Genomic DNA, 18,280 nt, shown 5'->3' with positions numbered 1-18,280 from the left:
TATTTCAGTTGGTAATTCATTATTATTATCTTTTTAACTAGTTATGGAACTTTATACAGATTTAATGAAGCCACATATACCACTGGATTAGTCCTAAACCTCCCTCCTCCTCTTCCTCAACATATAAATCTCCCTTTTATATGGTTTAACCTAGAACCCCATATAAACGAGAACACAGTGTTACAAATCTCTCTCTTATATTTTAATGGTAAACTAAATATAGGAGTTAACTACGCCATTTTTCTCATTAATATTGAATTTATTAAATGATTCTTTTTTCCTAAATGATAACTAAATGTTTTCCAAAATGTACAAGTATTCCTTGTTTTCTTTGTCATCATCTTCTGCTGTAAGTCTCTTCCTTCCTGCTTTCCAAAGTGCATTCCCAAAACTGTTATTGCTTCCATATTAAATTCAATGTTTCCTATGTTCCCAATATAATAAACATTTACTGTTTTCTCTGTATGTGTACAAAGCTATGGTGTTTAAACATTCACTTAAATAATTAAATACTATTATCATTCCTTTCACATTTTTTGTAACAAGTAGGATATCATTTGCATAGGCTGACAAAATAGGTATACTAATATTTTGTTTAGTGACATATCCTTCTTTCTTCATGTCTTGATTTTTACAAGCCAATACAACATTAGTTACTAGTACAAAAATTAATCTACTTGACAGATTACCTTGTTTTATTCCCGTCTTAACACTTATTTCCTGACTTAACCAGGCATTTACCAAAACCTTTATGCTATTATATTCATAACCAGCAAAGTGCAAGTTGCTTATCTTTGTACTAATATTGTACAAATGAAATATTTACCATAATATTTCATGTTGTATAGAATAAAAAGCCTTACTTAACTCTCCATTCATTATTTTCCTTTGTTCTTTTCAATAAATACAATCATCTCCCAATTCTCTATCATTAATAGTTCCTGGCTTCCCTTCCCTTTAACAGGAGTCAAACAGGAGTAACAGTAGAGAAAATTATATAATCTCTTAACTTCCATTCTTTTCTGTACGATTATCATAAAAATTGTATAGACTGTGTTATTTAATACTACTGGTGCAGGCCAACTCTAGTGGGCTTTGGCTGACCGAGTTTGCAGATGACTGCAAATTGGGGTGCTATCATCAATTCAACTAGTAATATGGACATCCTCCAAGAGGGTCTCACTCAAACAAATGACTGGCGCCAGAAACATGGCCTCAAACTGAATGCCAAAAAATGCATCATCATCCCTTTCGGGGAGAGTGATGTCCCCACAAATTATCACATTAATAATAAGGCACTACGCACACAATCAGTTGTGAGGGACTTGGGCATCCAGGTTGATAGCAAACTGACTTTTGACCACCAAATTGCCTCCATTGTACAGAAAGCTTTCTGCCTGGACCCCTCATTAGTATGGGTATCTCATTCAGGGACAAGGTGGTCATAACATCCCTGTATTCTTCCCTTATAAGACCCATTATTGAGTACAATGCCCTCATAAAGCACATGCAGCAGCTGGAGAGACCACAGAGGTTCCTCACCTGGAGAATCCTGTGCTTCAAACATCTACACTACACAGGCTAAAAGCCCTGTCCCTCTACTCAGTCTCCTAAAGACCCCACAGAGGTGATCTCTGTCTGGCATACAAAGCAATCCATGACCCCGCCCTTATGGGACTGCTGCATATCCGCAAGTCAAGCTCCACTTGAGTAATCTGCAGGCTGGTAACCTTTGGATGGTCGTACTGGGTTTGGTGCTATTAGTGTTTGCTTTCTTGTTCTTTTTCCTGGTTGACCGTCACACGATGGATATGCCGAACATCGAGCTTGACTATGTTCCTGGAGATGCTGGTGATACCAACAGTTGGAATGAGCTATTCCATCAACGGGAGAATTCCCTTTTGAACTTTGATGTTAAAGGTAATATACCGTCAGCTGTAACTTCGAATACTGAAAACCTACAAGAGTTTTATGGGGCACTAAGGACCTTAGAAAACGATCTCTATAAGCTTCATAGGCTTATTTGGCAGAGGAAGCATCTAGAGGCGTGCTTACACTTCAAAGTCATCCCTCGAGGCATGCGCGTCCTCTGCATGCCGAGCTATGGAGAGGCTCACCCGGAGCTCCTACGGAGGTGGCAGCAATTAAATATTGACCTTGGTAATAACTACATCAAGTTGCTCATTGACTACTTCCAGCCCATAGAAAAAGAACTTATTTCTAAAGTTGAAGGTGAGCATAAAAATATGGTTTCAATATTTAAAAGTGACTTTTGTGTGTCAAAACTAAACAATATGTTGAAGCAACTAATGTTCTATAGTAGTAAGCTGGAGCAGATTAAGCTCAGGAAGCTTAAACGGGATTGTAATGACTTCCAATCCGGCCACATTTTTATGTGGCCGAGGTTTAATGAAACGGTTGCTTCAGGAGAGTCTAGTGAGCAATCTAATTTAGTTCAAAATAGCACGACCAGTACGACTAATGAAATTGACTCTGTGAATATTGCTCCCAACAGTATTATTTCCGCTTCTGTTCAATCTGAGGTGGACATTGCCTTGTCTTCTTCTTCCATACCCTGCAACCAACAGGGACTTAAAATGACAGTGTCAACGGGAACAAGACTGAAGGATGGTAGTAACCATTTGGATACTACCTCTGGAACAACGACTGCTTTAAACTTCCCGCTACCTTACAAGCACCGGACGCAAACGCGCTCGACAAGCAGAGGAAGGGGAAAGCGCAAGATGTCGGGCGAGAACCGAGAAACCAGGAAGAAGAAGTATTAAATACTTTGTTTTTTAACATGTCTTCATGAGTGCTATGAACAGGGGGCTTTCATTCATTCCCTCTAGAGGGAGGGAGTTGTCTGACACTCTTATTACCCTTCGTAAGTTCACAAGAAAATTAGCCCTTAAACTGCTGTTTAAAGACTCTGATAAAGATGAGCTTGCATATAACGTCACAGCATTAAAAAGAAAGAGTACCTTTGTACCGCCCTTACCAAGCTCAGTTGAATGCTTTCAACAAGCTTGTGAACATGACTTTTATATTTACTACAAAGAAAAAAAACACAAGAGACTGTTTGTCAATATGAATGTTACACAGAAGCATGGTCTTGATTCTTTATGTGATGATGATAGTTTGGTGTTTAGACCAGCTGATAAAAGGGGGGGGGGTGTTGTAATCATGGATGCTAACTTCTATAATAGTCTAATGAACGATATGTTGGATGATGATGTGGCCTATTCCCTTATATCTAAGGATGAAGTAAGCTCTATTATCAGAAACGTACATGATACTCTGTATGATCTTTTAATGTCTAGGTGTGTTGACAAATGTTTATATGAGTTTTTAGTTATTGAGGTGCCTTTGATTCCCATAATTAAAGGGCTCCCTAAGGTACATAAAGGGGTTTACCCCCCACCCCTCCGACCTATTGTATCTGGGAAACTTTGGGTTACTGAACATGCCTCTTAATATGTACAATCTAAATTAGGCCCATTGGTAGGGGCTATACCTACTATATTGAAGAACTCTTTCAAATTACTGGAGGATCTCAAGGATGTCTCCCTGCTTGATAGCATAAAGCCAGATACTTTGATGGTCACGCTAGACATAAAGAATTTATTCACTAGCATACCCAATGAATTTGGCATTGAGGCAGTCAGGAGCTGCCTATCTGAATGCGTTAGTCTGAGTAACAATGACCAGTTGACTATCTGTACTTTACTAGATTTGATACTAAACAATAATATCTTTTTGTTTCAAGATAAAGTATATAGGCAAACATGGGGTGTAGCCATGGGCACCCCATGTGCTAATGCCTATGCTAATCTAGTGATTTACCAGTGGGAAAAGATGTATATTTTCAAGGATGAGAGATTTATGAATAACGCTATTTTATACAGGCGGTTTGTTGATGATATCCTCCTCTTTTGGAATGGTAACATCGAATCCCTGAATGATTTTGTTAACTATATGGGGTCAACCACGTCCTTTTTGGAATTTACATATGAGCTTTCTCTCATCAGTGTCAATTATCTTGATATAACTATCACCAAGAATGTTATGAATGAAATTATAACCTCCCTATACAGAAAACCTTGTTGGAGGAATGGCATACTCCATTATGAGAGTATGCATCCAAGACATATTTTTCCTAACGTAATAAAAAATCAGATGGCTAGAGTTACCGGACTATGTAACAATGCTGGGGATAGTGACTACTTATTAGATTTTCAGGCGAAATGCTTTGTGGATAGGGGTTACCCTATTCAGTTAGTTATGAACTATAGAAACAATGCTGTCCCTACTCGGGGAATGGAGGCAGAAGGATGTTTCCATGGATGTCCAATTAGGGCCACCAGGAATAAGGTACAATATGATCTCAAATATACTAATGATGTTAAATACATAAAGGACATTCTATATAAGAACTGGAAGCTACTTGGTATGAATAGAGAGTTATTGGAATTTGCAGGGGAGAGACCCAGTTTTAGATACAGTAATTGCCTAAACCTGAAAAGGTTATTGTGCAAAGAAAAAGTGAAAATTGTATCCCCTGATATAAGGACGAGGTTTAAGCAGGGAACCTTTCCCTGTAGAAAATGTTGTATTTGCAAGTTTATTACGATTGACCAGAAATATGAGAGTGTAGAATTAGGTATGTCATTTATACCGAATTTTTATGCCAGTTGTGACACTGCCAATGTGGTATATTTGGCTACGTGCGAAGGCTGTGAAGCCTATTATGTGGGGATGACCACACGTAGACTCAAGGATCGAGTCTACAACCACATCTATGATATAAGAAAGGCTAATATTAATAATGTTTTAGCAAGACATTGCCAATCATTCCCTAAGCATGTTTTCAAATTTAGAGTATTGCAGATTTTGTACCCAAATAGGAGGGAAGGTGACACACTAGGAGCCCTTGAGCTAAGTGAGCTAAAGTGGATTTTAACCCTTAGAGCACACATAGAACCTGGCTTGAATTCAGCACTTAGCATTAGACCAGCACTTCTGTGATTAACCGTGGTGGCCTCACCGCCCCCCCCCCCCATTGCCCTTTTCCATCCACCTTCCATTCTATACCTCACATGTGTCCATGCTTTATTCAGTACATGCTGTTGATGTGACTCATTCGCCAGGGATATCCATATACACCCGTACGTACATGCATTTTAGAAATATATATCGTTCCCTTGTGTTTCTTTGCGTGACTTAAAAAGGTTGGAGTCTTATGAACATGGGATAAGGAGTTTTATCGTCCGGGCTATGACGTTAGTTTTTCTAATTTTTTATTTTCTGCTTTAGACTAAGCATTACTGGTTTGGAAGCATCTGTAATTTAATTTAATTTATTCATGATAGGAAACAGCGTCTATATGCATTTATATACAGTTAGTTTAACGTCAACTTAAAAAGTATGTAAATATATGATTGTTGACTATGTTCTGAGGAGTTTTTATATATGTTTTATGCTGCACATACATAATGTGATTTTCTTAAAAATGTGCTCAGGTTTTTACTGAGATGATATGAATGGTTTGGTCTGCACTAATTAGTTGCTAATTGGGGCGTATCTTATGTATATAAGGAGTTGGATTAACTTTGTACAATGTAACCTGATGAAGCGCACTTGTTTGAGTGCGTGAAAGCGCTTGTTCTTTTTCATATTAAATTACTGTTTTACTTATCGTGGTGGTTCCAGTGATTTGTTGGATACAAATGAAATATTTACCATAATATTTCATGTTGTATAGAATAAAAAGCCTTACTTAACTCTCCATTCATTATTTTCATTTGTTCTTTTCAATAAATACAATCTTCTCCCAATTCTCTATCATTAATAGCTCCTGGCTTCCCTTCCCTTTAACAGGAGTCAAACAGGAGTAACAGTAGAGAAAATTATATAATCTCTTAACTTCCATTCTTTTCTGTGCGATTATCATAAAAATTGTAGAGATTGTGTTATTTAATGCTACTGGTGCAGGCCAACTCTAGTGGGCTTTGGCTGACCGAGTTTGCAGATGACTGCAAATTGGGGTGCTATCATCAATTCCCCTAGTAATATGGACATCCTCCAAGAGGGTCTCACTCAAACAAATGACTGGCGCCAGAAACATGGCCTCAAACTGAATGCCAAAAAAATGCATCATCATGCCTTTTGGGGAGAGTGATGTCCCCACAAATTATCACATTGATAATAAGGCACTATGCACGCAATCAGTTGTGAGGGACTTGGGCATCCAGGTTGATAGCAAACTGACTTTTGACCACCAAATTGGCTCCATTGTACAGAAAGCTTTCTGCCTGGACCCCTCATTAGTATGGGTATCTCATTCAGGGACAAGGTGGTCATAACATCCCTGTATTCTTCCCTTATAAGACCCATTATTTAGTACAATGCCCTCATAAAGCACATGCAGCAGCTGGAGAGACCACAGAGGTTCCTCACCTGGAGAATCCTGGGCTTCAAACATCTACACTACACAGGCTAAAAGCCCTGTCCCTCTACGCAGTCTCCTAAAGACCCCACATAGGTGACCTCTGTCTGGCATACAAAGCAATCCATGACCTCGCCCTTATGGGACTGCTGCATATCCGCAAGTCAAGCTCCACTCGAGTAACCTGCAGGCGTGACATCAGCGTGGTCTGTGACATCAGTAGGACTTGTTAGCAGGACAGATTTGTGTCCCAGAGAGCTCCTTTTTTTACAATAGACTCCCTCTCCACATAAAACAAAGTACCTCATTAAACCTTTTTAAGCGCAACCTGGATAACTGGATAGGGAACAGAAAATATACCCCTGGGATTCTACCTATGTCCCTGCTGGACAGTGACATAGGGTGCTGACTTGCTAAATATGGGCTAAATTCTTGGCTAAGCTTGTAAGGGCCTAAGGGCCAATAGCCTAGTAACTTCATATGATCTTATGGACTCAAGTTCTGCATTTTTTTTCTATTCCCTTTTTTGGATATAAACTTCAGGATACCACTACACAATTCTTTATACGTAAATCCATCTTGTAACCATTCATTCAACACTTCCATAAAACTTTTTTTGCCATATTGACATATCTCTATGCATTTAATACTCTATCCCATCAAGTCCTCCTGCCGATTCTATACTGTTAGTGATATTCTGTCCATTTCCTTGAAGTATGTCTTTTTCTAATTCTTAATTATCTTATTCTGAAAACATTTTTATCTCACACTGCTTCCTTTTCCTCTATATTTTTGTTTTCTTTAAACATCTTTTATATACTTTAACCACCACTTTCATTATTTTTCTTGTCTGGTCTGAATTGTACCTGTTGCGTCTTTCATTTCTGTCATTATACTATTATCTTCTTTAACTATTTTACCTAAATATGGTGCCACTTCTTCTTTTCTCCCTTGCAAGAAATATCTCTGTATATTATATTACTAGATGTTGAATTTTCTCTTGATTAATTTTGTATGTTTCTTTTACTTAAATATTCTCGATCGTTTCTTTCAATGATATTAAACGCCTCATTACTTAACCTACCATAATATTTTTGCACTTCTTTCCTGTTTTGCAACTGCCACTCTATATAACACTTGTTTCTTTAAATGCTATCCACCATTCAGTCCAATTCTTAGAAAAATCTCTCATACCTATATGATCATTCCAAAGCTCCACAATTGCCTTTTTTCCTATTTTTTTTCATTGAGCGTCTTAATTCATTTTCCTGTTTTTATATATTTTCTTTGTTTTTAATCTGTATGCAACATGATTTCTATCACACCTTCCACGATCATCTCTATTCCTGATGTTCACTTCTACTATATGTCCATCTAGTAGATCCCCATAGATTACATTTTCCATATGTAATTACCTGTAACATGTTATTCACACCACCACCCTTTTCATTTTTCTTCTCAAATCACAATTAAAATCCCCTACAATTATAGTATCTCTGTTTACCATTATATAATCCAGAATTTTTGAAACATTTTTCTGTATTCTTAGTTGTAACAAATGCATAAAGTGTAATAATTCTATACACTTATTTCCAGCTAAAATTGTTACTCTACCCATTATGACTAACATCACAGCTAATAATTTGATTCTCGACATAAAATGCACATAGCTATACAGGTCTCTTCTGAAATTTCACATTGCATTACTTCCAGATAATCTTTCTGTTTGTACTCTTTCATCCTTACTTAAGAATATTATGGTTTCCAAGAAAATTATGTCTGTGTCATGTCTTTTGCACCATTCCAAAATACCTAATCTTCTAAGCTTTTCACGCTGTTTATATTTACAGCCACTAATCTAGTTATCCATTTTTCTCTTAAGTATCATTGCTAAATCATCACTTCTTCGTCTTACTCATGCTTTCTATTTCTTTTTCTTGTTTTATATTGATGCCTATAACTCTTTTTCTCTTTCTTGCTCTTGCTCTTTTGTTAAATTCCTGAATCCCCTTCTGTAATTGCATTTTCGTAACACTCAGTCCACATATGACCAGGATATTTTATATTTATATCATTTCAAATCACATCTTTTTGCATCATGTCTCATTTCTCCACAAATATGACATCATATTTTCCCCACAGTTACTGATTAAATGATCATATTTCCCACAAAAGAAACATGTTTTTGGTTGACCACAGAATTTCACAACTCCTGTATAACCTTCAACATTTATAATACTAGGAATATGTATATTTTATTGTCCATTTTCAATATCACATTACAATTCCATTCCCTAAACCTCTGTTGTCATAAGCATTTGAAATGTCTATAATGTCTTTATATATTCTCTTTAAATGCTCTTTTAAAGTCTCTTTTTCTACTTCTGTTCTGAATTTAATATGCATTTTTCTTGTTTGTGTCAAATGCTTTAAAAGTATACCTGTTCCATGGATAAGACTTGTTTCATGTTAACCTAAAAATCTTTCCATTATATAAGCACTCTCAATTAAAGATTCAGAGAAAGTTTCCTTGTTAATGTGAATAAAAACTCTTACCTCAGATGCCTTTGTACCTAAAGGCATTATCCCAAACTTTATACCTGTCCATTCCTTCATTTTCTTTACCAGAAATCCTTACAGTGAAGCTTTTTTCATCTTTGTCTCTTTATTACTTACATCTTCTTTCCTTCCCCTTACCATTTCTGCAAATGATTTCTACTTCATAATGTTGTGTGTGTGTGTGTTCCATCTGAAATTTATCCATAATATCACCCCAAGAAGTTTCTGTCATAACATTGTGGTACACTGGTGCTAACCATGTTCTTTAGTAAGTCATCCTGCAGCCACCCGCATTTGGAGGGTTGTAGTAATATAGCCATTAACTGTCTCCTCTTCTTCCCTAAATAAGTATTTGCCTCCAATCTAGAAGGCTTGTCTACCTTTTCTCTCTCCTGCCAACTCCCACCATCATAAAAGTGATATCTTAATGGTTTGACTGCCTTCACCAAAGCAGAAATACCATGACAAAGCTCCTGTGGTTCCAGTCTTATCCCTCCTTGCTTCTCTGAGCCACCACTGTGTAACAGAAGCAGGAAGTCCGAGATTGTGAAAATTGTTCTACTCACAACATGAGAGTAGGGTAGTTTCCCAATGACCTGGCTAATTTCTCCTAGTAGTATAAACACCATCTTGGGTCTCCCTTGAAAAGAGGCCACTAGCCTAGTGGAACTAACTCAAGCAACAAACAATAACTAAAATAAAAATAAAGAGCATGGCAACTACTGAAGGCTGAATACTAACATTCACAACAAATACCTCCTCTACTGTAACACATAAGTGATGTCAAAAACAAGCATACCTACCATGTCAACATGCCCCTTTATCACTTCTGAGTCTGTGGACTGTCACCCCTCTTATGTGTCAAATCTTCTGACCAAGCCACTGCTGCTGAGGTATTGAACCTTTCTCCTCTTGGGATACAATATCTCTTGTGAAGCCTCTCTGACATATGGTAGACAGGAACATGTAGAAAGATTATTTGGCACACAAAATAACTAACAGTCGGGGATCACCAACCAAAGACATCACTCTAACATGCCATTTGATGCATTCAGTGAGGGACCATTACCCCAGTGGCAATATATTCTTCTGTACCTGAAAAAAAGTTGTGAGATCCAGCATATGCTGGGTATTGTTAATAACAGTCTCCTGATTATAAAAAAAAAATATTTAGTTACTGGTCTTACCTTTGATCATGGCTTAATTGTTCTAGTTATGTTGATATGCTATGGCAGTACTGGACATTTTAATACAAAATAAATGTGTGTATGAAACAGTATTTTATAACAAAACATCCTATTGACATATACAAAACACTATAAGATGCATCTCCAGGATGACAGAAGAAAGTCAAGCATCAGTTAAACCATAGGTCTCTAATTATGTACTGAGAAAATCATATCTACACACTGGTACAGAGATTTGGTAGTCTTAGATTCATAGGGTGTGTACTAGGCTAACGGCCCTGGAGCCTTTACACGCCTAGCCCATAGAAGTGCCCTATCATCATGCCGCCGTTAGTTCCCAGTGCCTCTATCAAATAGAGCCACTGGAATGATCCCTGGGGTGAACTTTCTATTTCCCATCCACTCATCAAGATTTCTCTTGAAAAGGGCCAGTGAGGTGCTCTGCTTGACATGTATGTGAAGTGTATTCCAGAGCATGGACAGTCTCTGGGTTATGAACCTGTCCCTCCAGCATGTTCTGTTGATTGTGGTAATGAGGTTGTAGTTCTTGGAGTGAGTGGTGCGGAGGGATTGGGATTTCTTTAGGTGTAACATTTCTAACAGGGCTGGGTCAGACATGGCCTTGTAAGACAAGTAGTGATCACCTCTTAATAGATGATATGAGACAGAGAAAAGCTGGAGTTTGAGTCTATCCATGTAGGGCATGTGTTTAAGGCCTAGGATCCTCTTCGTGAGATACATTTGTGGCCTTTCCAGTTGTTACAGGTGTTTAGTGAGGTACATGTCAAATGGGGCATTATACTCAATGACTGGTCTAATGAGGAAAGAGCAGAGAGAGATGATGACCTCGTTCTTCCTGGATGCAAAACCCTTGGTAATGAGATGTGCCACATCAAAGGACTTTCTGACCACAGTGGCAGTGTGGTGGTAGAAGGAGAGGTTGCTATCAACCTTTGTCCTCAGATCTTTCATAATGCCTTCAGTGTTCAGTGAGATACTATCAATGTGGTAATTCGTGGGAAATGAGTTTTTCCCAAAGGGAATGACAACGCATTTTTTTGGCATTAAGCTTAAGGCCATGGTTTTGACACCAGTCGGTCTCAGTGAAGACTTTCTGTAGGCTGTCTACATCACTTGGGGAGTTAATAATGGCTCCCAGCATGCAATCGTTGGTGAACATGTTCAGCCAGAATCCCTCTGTGTTGGCCTGGACTTCTGAGAAGTAGATGCCAAACAAGAAAAGACCCAGGACCGATCCCTTTGGGACTCCACTTGTGACTGGTGGGCAGTCTGACTTGGAGTCTGCTACTTTCACACTGTGGGTTCTATCTGTGACCCAGTTTGCAACCCACCTAGTGATATAGGAGTTGATGCCTTGTTTGGTGAGTCTATGAACAACTCCTGAGTGGGGAATGGTATCAAAGGCCTTGGCCAGATCGAGGTAGGCTGTATGAAATGCCTTGCCCTCATCCACAGCTCTGGTGACTGACTCAAAGAAGTCAAGCAGGTTGAGCAGGCATGGTCTACCCTTCACAAAACCAAATTGCATGGGATCCAGAGTTTTGAGATTCCCTATATTCTTGTTAGTTCCATGATGATGTGCTGCATAGCCTTACATATCAGACTCATCAGGCTAATGGGGCGATAATTCCCAGGGTTTGTAGTCGCCTTTATGGAGAGGGATGCCGTAACATATTACTCTCTTACATATGTCTTTTGATAGCAGAAGCACCAATGTGTACATTTATAAAAATACTGTCACTATTATAAAGCATATTATACATAAAGAGTCATTAGTATTCAAAAAACGTGAACGCTGATTGGACAGTCCAGTCAGTGAGCCCATTTTAAGTTGCAAGCATCTCAGAAGAAATAAGTCTGGTTGCTAATTTATTTATTTATTTTTTTTTAACAAGTGGCTGGAGTTTCGATTGGGATATTGCCAGTAACTCCTTCCAAAATATGAGGAAAAATTAGGGTCATTTTCCAAAACATTGAACAGTTGAAAGATATGCTTACCAGTAATATGAGCAATCATTCCACAAGAAACTCTACCTCAAAGATATGCAGAAATTTCTAGAACATTCCTAATTTTCCCTTATATTTTTGCCGTGCCCATCACAAACTGTATGATTTTGTGATACATCATTGAGAATTTCTGTCAGAGAGTAATGTTAGACATTGAACTTTCATTCTTGACCATTTCTGCAAAATGGAGAACATTGACTTTGACAAACTGTAGCTATTAAAAGAAATAGCTACATCTCACATACCCCTTTCTTCAAAAAGTGGGGAAAACAAACGACTCTGGACAGTTATAACTATTAAAAGAAATAGCTACAACTGCCCTGTTCTTATCGCTGCAAACTGGATAAAAACTCAAATCAAAGCTGTAATTATTAAAATGAATTGTTGCAGTTCTGTCCTTTTTTTCTGTAAACAAGATAAGATGTTTATTAAACAAAGGGGTGAAAGTTTGTTTTTCTACCCTCTGCCTTCTGTAAATAATAATAAAAACAAAAAATACCATCATGGCTTTAACACGGGGAGTCTGCAAGCATCCTCACTTAAACAGCAAAATAAACATGGACTTCTCACACCCAATTCAAAAATAAAGTAAAAGTAAAACTTACAATATCAAATTAAAAATGAAAACAAAAACATCTTGATAAATCCAGTCAGCTGGAATCTGTCTTTAGTAAAGTGCCTTTCACTGAATACAATTCTTGTACTGTTCAAGCATCACCCCAAACAAGCTAAATGCATGTACAGCATATGCTTTGTACATCCATGCCATGGTTGGCAAAACAGTCAAACATTGCCTTGTGCTTAAACCATGCCATCTATGGGTAGTTCGAATATCTAACACACCCATCATGGGTTATCACTAAGTAAACATATATAACCAGGTGAAGTTAAGAAGGCAATTCCACTTTCGTCATTTATATATATATATATATATATATATATATATATATATATATATGTGTGTGTATATATATATATATATATATATATATATATATATATATGTATATGTGTGTATATAAATATTTATATATGTGTGAGTCTCCTTCAAAACACCAAAAGACCAGAACATCGAAAGTGTTTTGAAGGAGACCAAAACAACGAAACTGCAGAATATTGAAAAGCGCGAAATTCAGAATCCCGGTGTTACAGGAGTTTGATTTAGCAGTTTTGGTATTTCGCTGTGGGTGAGTATGCATGCTGTGTGTATGTGTGTGTTGTGACTGTGGTGTGTGCTTGCGTGTGTGACTGTACTGTGTGGGTGTGAGTTTGCCTTGTGTGTCTGTCTGTGCGATCTCGGAGTTAGAATATTAAAGTAGGGGGGGCACAGTCCCCCCTGCCTATTTGTTGTGTAGGGTGGTGTGGTTTGTAGTTTCGGGCAGTTGTGTATGTATTTGTGTATGTTTTTTGTGTGCGTTATACTTACATGGTTTTCAGTGTTGTGGAGTTTCGTTGTTTTGGTCTTCGGTGTTTTGAGGTTTTGTTGTTCTGAAGTAGACCCCTATATATACATATATATATATATATATATATATATATATATATATATATATATATATATATATATATATATATATATATATATATATATATATATATATATATATATATGGTCTGTGTTAAATTAGCGAATGCTTAAAATAGTGAACGCTGATTTATCAACTTTTTAAGAGTGAAATCGGACAATCTCAAAGACACGGAACAGCAATATTTTTTCTAGGGGAAAAAAAATCGCTGTTCCACAAAAGAAAAAAAAAAAGTTCGAAACACAAAATAAAGTGGGGGGCTTCATCCTCCACACACCCCCTACTTAAATATATCAACTCCAAGATTGCACCACAGTGGAGGAAATGGCAAAGTCCTGAAAACAACCCAGTGATTTTTTTCCGTGGGGGAAAAAAATTGCTGTTCCATGTCTTTGGGATTGTCAGGTTTCTCTCTTAAAGGTTCGATAAATCAGAGTTAGCTATTTTAAGCCTTTGCTGTTCGAAACACAAAATAAAGTGGGGGGCTTCATCCTCCACACACCCCCTACTTAAATATATCAACTCCAAGATTGCACCACAGTGGAGGAAATGGCAAAGTCCTGAAAACAACCCAGTGATTTTTTTCCGTGGGGGAAAAAAATTGCTGTTCCATGTCTTTGGGATTGTCAGGTTTCTCTCTTAAAGGTTCGATAAATCAGAGTTAGCTATTTTAAGCCTTTGCTGATTTATTATAGACCCTAAGATATATATATATATATATGTATGTGTGTGTATATGTGTGTATGTATTAGATGATACATAGATGCATAGATATAGATAGATGTTATACACGATGTAGAAAAAGTAAATGGAAGCAATTAACACAGAAGACTAATACATTAGCTTCCGTATGCTGAGCAATCTTTGCTCATACAGAACTGTTGATTGGAGCAAGTAGAAAAGTCTGTAACACAGAGATAGATGTAGATATTGAAACTAAGGTTGCAAACATCAAAGGGTCAATGGAAAGGGCATCAGTTAACTATACAGTCTTGCATGGTATACATCTGTAAATGGAATAGTGCAAGAAACAACATTACAAAGAGTTTCTGATCTCCCAATGTCACGTGGCTCAGTAGGGATCTGCTGGCAACATTTGTGTGTGTCATCAATTTTTTGTGATAGGTCATCAAAATGACACTGAACCTGCCCACGAAATAGTGGTCCTCTATCTTCTGCTGTCAATTAGCTACTAATTCCTCTGGTGGAATGCTCCCCTTCTGCAGAACTACCAGGCAGATGACTTGTTGCTAAGAAGTTGATAGCATTATTACTATCCTCCCCAAATAAGTATTTGTGAGCTACCAATTTGTTGGAAACACTAGACTTATCGAAGATAAATGAAGTGATCTGGTAGTATGCACAAGTACTCTAGTCATCATACACTAGAGATCTCAGATACAGAATAAAATGGTAGAGCTGTGTAATCCAGTATGAAAAGATGTACCTTACTGTGTGAGTTATACCAAACATGCAGTTGTGCACCATGCATGTGCATGTCCAAACCCTGTGAGATGTTCTGCAATTAACAGCAGAGTATTTTACACTTCTCCTGAGAAATCCTGCTGCAAGATTTCACCCTCATTTTGAACTAGTTTTCCTAAAAAACAACTAATCTTTCACACTTCAAAAACAACAGTAATTACACAAATATTGAGGTTTGCATGGCAATTATTTCCTTGCATTACTAAGTGTAAATCACTGAGTGTATTGTTCCTGTCCAGCCACTGTAGCTAGATAGCACATGCAAATAAGTACTGAGCATGTGCTAGAACAGTGCCATTTTGTACAGTCAGCCAGAGTGAATGCAGTCATGAATGGAGATGCACATGTGAGTGTGTTTGAAGTAATGAATGAACCAGTTAGCTTAAATACTTGGGTCTTTTCACAGTTCCTGACATGTTTATGTACAATAAATATCTTGAACCCTTCATTGTCTCTTTTGAATGCATGAGACAAGAGACATGGTGCCAGAATAGGATCCGAAGTTGAAGCAACACACAAGCCATTGAAGCGCATGATAAGAAGTGGAGGAAAATTGTGGAGTAAACACGCAAACAGGTCGGTGGTAATTCAAAGGTACTTACATTTGTCTAAATGTGTGGCAAAACATTCAAAATAATTACCGAGATTAACAAAATATCCAAAATGTTTGCAATGTACAAAAAGGATAAAACAACCGTATTTTTTCACAATGTACTACTTTTTCAATTTAATTAAAGCTATTTGAAGTGTCTGAAATTACTGGAATGTTTGCAGTGTATGCAGTGTCAAAGTGAAGCCTTTTTAAAGATTGTTGTACATTTGAGCATAATTATAAGTACCTGGTCTATGCTTATGTTTATATGTATTTTGTTGATATGGCAGAGGGATTTTACAGACCTGAACCTAATATTGCTGAGAATTGGAAAGTGTTTGAACAAAAATATGATATTTTCATACAGGCTGCTTATTCTGATAAAGACACATACAAAGTCATTGATACTTAGCAGGCTCAGAAGCAACTGAGAAGGAACGCTCATTTCTGTATGCACCTGCTATGTATGCAGGAGAGGGAGAGATCAGCTATATTGTGATACAGGTTGAATTACAGGAAGGCTCTGTGTGCTTAAAATGTAAATTTAGAGAAATGTGTAACTCTCAAATGAATATTACAATGGAAAGACATATTTTACACAAGAAATCAAATGTCTGGTGAAACTATAGCAGCATACATTACTGTCTTGAGAACTAAAGCAAAAACTTGCAGATTTGATGAGTTGTTAGATGAGTTGATAAAAGACAGACTTCTGTGTGGTGTTAATAAAAATGCAGTGAGAAAGATTTTGCTTTGAGACAGTGATTTAACATTGAGAAAAGCCATAGAGATTTGTCAAATATATGAGCTTACAGAAAAGCACATATATATGCTTTCAAATGAGAAAAGCATGCAAACAGTGTCTACTAGTGCAAATGTTGATAGTGTGCAACATAAGGTTTGGTGCAAATTGATATTTAAACCGAAGGGTGTGTCAGCTTCTAACCCTAACTATAAACTGAATGGGGCTGCTGCAATCAATCTTATTGTTGGTTGTCATAATTGTGAGGGTAGCCATTAACCTAAATGAGAAAAGTGTTTAGCCTTTGGTCAGCAATGTCACAAATGTAAAAAGTGGAATCATTTCAAAAGGGTTTATAATTCTAAATGGTACATACTTTTAATAAGAGAGAACATCTGAAGAAGCAAGTAGATCAGATAGAAAGCCATGAGCAAATTTTCTGTGTTGATGGTGTCTCTATGATTGATGAAACTGTTAATACAGTAGACAATCAGTTGTTAGCAAAGAGTGAAATATTTTGTACTGTTCAAATTAATAGAAAACCTGCAAATCCACAAACCAAACCAAGAAATAAACAGATAATCCACAAATACCATGAAAGAACAGCACACAGTAAAAGCCTCCTTAGAGTTAATGTTGAAAAACCACCAGCTTTAATGTTGAAATCCAGTATACGAGATCCCAAAGGATAAGTGCTTTTTTTCCCAATAAAATTAAGGAACTTCATCAGATAATTCCTTAAAAACAAATTCCAGTTTAAATTCCCCTAAATAAGATTGTAAAAAGTGCATTAAAACACAACATTTAAGTATAACCAATCAGATCACACAAAAAGTACACACACACACCCTTTTTAGAATTGAAGCTTGAAACCCAATGCCCTAAAATGCAACATTTCAAGCCTAAATGTTCATCGTTTTTGTTTAAAACTACAAGAAACATTTAAAAGTTACTTTCGAATGCATATATAAAAGACACTGAAAAATTAACAATTTTTTACACATTATTAGGAGCACAGCAAATCCATTTCTGTTCAGCAAATGCTTAAACATGTTCAACCTATCAAATCTAGTAAAATAACACACACCTCCCTCAAAAATAAAAAATAACCTGCAATACCATCCCCACTTGATACATTGTTACAAAAGTGTAACTATATAAAATGTGTGGAATGTTCACGGATGTTTTGCAATATTTAAACCAATTTTTCTGCCCACAACATGTTAACACACTATCTATTTAGAGCTTTCAGTTTTAAAATACTTCTAACATAAATTGTTTCATTTAAGCCTGCCAACATTGTTCATTTAGACGTAATTGCCAGGCTAATTCCATTTTTTCCAAAATAATTGGCCATGCACATGTTTCTACATAGGGAAAACAAACAGAACCCTGCGGGAGAGGGTTAGGAAACACCTTTTTTCGCTGAACAAGGAGGATGAAACTAATGCTCTAGCACAACATGTTTTGAGTAGTGATCTTTCCCTTAAATTTAAGTTTTTGGTGTTAGAGTTAATGGGTAAAAGTCTTCGATTAGGTGACCTTAAGAATCAAACGGAAACAGGCAGAGATGAAATGGATCATTAGGTTGCAGGCAGATAAGGGACATGGGCTTAATGATAGTTTCTCTCAAACCCATTTTGGTTGCCAAACCTCTAAAGCATTGATAGTTTTTAGTTCTGTTTTTATATGTGTGTTTTTATATATGTATTT

The 18,280-nt window shown here is 37.0% G+C and overlaps 1 protein-coding gene across 1 annotated transcript in view; it reads left to right on the top strand.

The window, feature by feature from the left end:
* The window catches only part of GPM6A (glycoprotein M6A), a 1,151,487-nt gene that overhangs the window by 914,969 nt on the left and 218,238 nt on the right, over positions 1-18,280 (top strand). The window lies entirely within an intron of this gene.

Source organism: Protopterus annectens, chromosome 2.part1 (assembly GCF_019279795.1).
Source record: "Protopterus annectens isolate FY-2018-M chromosome 2.part1, PAN1.0, whole genome shotgun sequence".
Classification (NCBI taxonomy): domain Eukaryota; kingdom Metazoa; phylum Chordata; order Ceratodontiformes; family Protopteridae; genus Protopterus; species Protopterus annectens.
Note: the sequence above shows the minus strand (reverse complement) of the source record. Positions and strands in the feature narration are given on the sequence as shown.